Source organism: Crocuta crocuta, unplaced genomic scaffold (assembly GCF_008692635.1).
Source record: "Crocuta crocuta isolate KB4526 unplaced genomic scaffold, BGI_CrCroc_1.0 scaffold8, whole genome shotgun sequence".
NCBI lineage: Eukaryota > Metazoa > Chordata > Mammalia > Carnivora > Hyaenidae > Crocuta > Crocuta crocuta.
In genome coordinates, this window is record NW_027532162.1 from 1,322,995 (window position 1) to 1,325,256 (window position 2,262).

The following is a 2,262-nucleotide window of genomic DNA, read 5'->3' on the forward strand; positions in this document are numbered from 1 at the left end:
TCGACACAAGCTGGGGCCCCTCCGACAGTCCCTGGCCTCTGCTCCCCCTTTCCAAGAAGAGCCCCTTGTGTCCGGGGGACTAGAAAGTAACCTGATCCCTTCCCTGTCTACCCGGGAAGCGCGGGGATTTCTCCACCATTTCGGAGCCAGCCCCGTGGCCAGAAGCCAGGCCGGCCTCGTTCTAGGCCAGGCCTGGCCGGGCTGCGCAGCTGGGGCCCCTCCCCAGGCCAGAAGGACCCCAGAGAAGGGGAAACTCGGAAGGAGCTTCAGACTGAAGGTCCCGAGTGACTCCTGGGCCCCCCCTTCTGTGCCGGAGGTGCCTGGGCCCCCGCCTCTACTCCAGTCCGTCCAGGCTCCCTTGTGGATGAGCAACGCCCAAGTGAACTTTGTAAAATGTAACCCCATTTTCCTCCCGCACTCAAACCTTCCCTGGCTTTCTGTCATGCCCTCCTAAGAGTGACCACACAACTCACCCGTCAAAACCCCTTCTGGGGGTGCCTGGGGGGCTCAGTCCGTTAAGCGTCAGGTGTCGTCTCAGGTCATGATCTCGCAGTTCGTGGGTTCCAGCCCCGAGTCGGGCTCTGTGCTGACAGCTCAGAGCCTGGAGCTGCTTCAGATTCTGTGTCTCCCTCTCTCTCTGCCCCTCCCCTATTCATCCTCTGTCTCTGTCTTTGTCCGTCTGTCTCTTAAAAATAAGTAAACATTAAAAAAACACAACTGGTCACTTTTGAAAATGGAAGCGTGCACCCATCCACCTGACAGCAAGCATCAACTGGTGGGGTCCTTGGTAGCAGGGCTTTGGGGTCACCCTGGTTACAGAGGGTCCTCCAGGCCTGACCCCGCTGCTGCCAGTCTCTCTCCGGCTTCTGCTCTACACACGCGCAGCCCTCTTGCTATTCCTTGATTTCAGAGGGGAAGGGCTGGTGTGGGACAGTGGGGGCTGCCAGAAAGTCCCGGGCATCCACCTTGTGCCTCAGGCACAGACAGATGCCTTAGGACTTGAGGGGCCCTGCAGGCCTGGCCTGAAAGTGGAGATACCTCTGCTTTCCCCGTGTGGGGGTGCCACTGACCTCAGTCATCCTGGGGCAGCCCAGCAGGGAGCGGGACAGGGCCCCAGTTCTGACGGAGCATTTACTCCCTGGCAGCAGAGGCTCAGAGATGACGTTTAAGTGACAGCGGGGTACGTTTTCACACTGGTGTGTGTGGTCACAGAACATGCTTTTCTATCAACGGTGCACAGAGCATCCTTGACCTATGATGTTAATTATTTATGGAACATAACAGACACTCCATTTCTAAACAGGGAAAGCTTATGAGACATTCTCTGACTGCAAAGTAACAAAAGTAAAAATGCATCTTTAAAAATGATAACTGTGTGGGGCGCCTGGGTGGCTTAGTCGGTTAAGCGTCCGACTTTCGTTCAGGTCATGATCTCACGGTTCGTGGGTTCGAGCCCTGCGTCGGGCTCTGTGCTGACTGCCAGCTCAGAGCCTGGAGCCTGTTTCGGAGTCTGTGTCTCCCTCTCTCTGACCCTCCCCTGCTCACGCTGTCTCTCTCTCTCTCTCCTAGAAATAAATAAAAATTAAAAAAAATAAAAATAAAAAAATAAAAAATAAATAAAAACGATAATTGCAAATATTCATTGCAGGGATGCAAGTTCCAGGCAGGCTTCAACAGTGTCCCACAGAAAGCTTTTTGGAGAATAGAGGCAACTCGCTGCTGAAAAGCCACAAAACACACAAGGAAAAAACACCGTGAGTGACAGTCGTTGGAAACTCAGACAACAAAACCATGTCTGGAAAACTGCAGGAATTGGCGTATCAGAGAGATGAGATAAGTATATTCCACGTGTTTAAAGAAAGAAAAAAATAAGCTTAAAATTTTGAGCAAGGAACAAGAGACTACGAAGTGTGGTCAAGTAGGGGTGCTTGGGGGCTCAGTCGGTTGAGCGTCCGACTTCAGCTCAGGTCGTGATCTCATGGCTCACTGGTTCGAGCCCCGAGTCGGGCTCTGTGCTGACAGCGAGGAGCCTGGAGCTGCTTCAGATTCTGTGTCTCCCTCTCTCTTTGCCTCTCCCCTGCTCACACTCTGTCTCTCTCAAAAATAAACGTTAAAAAAAAAATTAAAGTATGGTCAGGTAAGACATAGACAATATGATAGAAATAGACAATACGATGATTTGCTGTTTTGATTGCCATAAAACACCATTGTTGGCTGAACAGGGGATTAAATACGTGACTGGAAGAGAGAAGTAACACCATC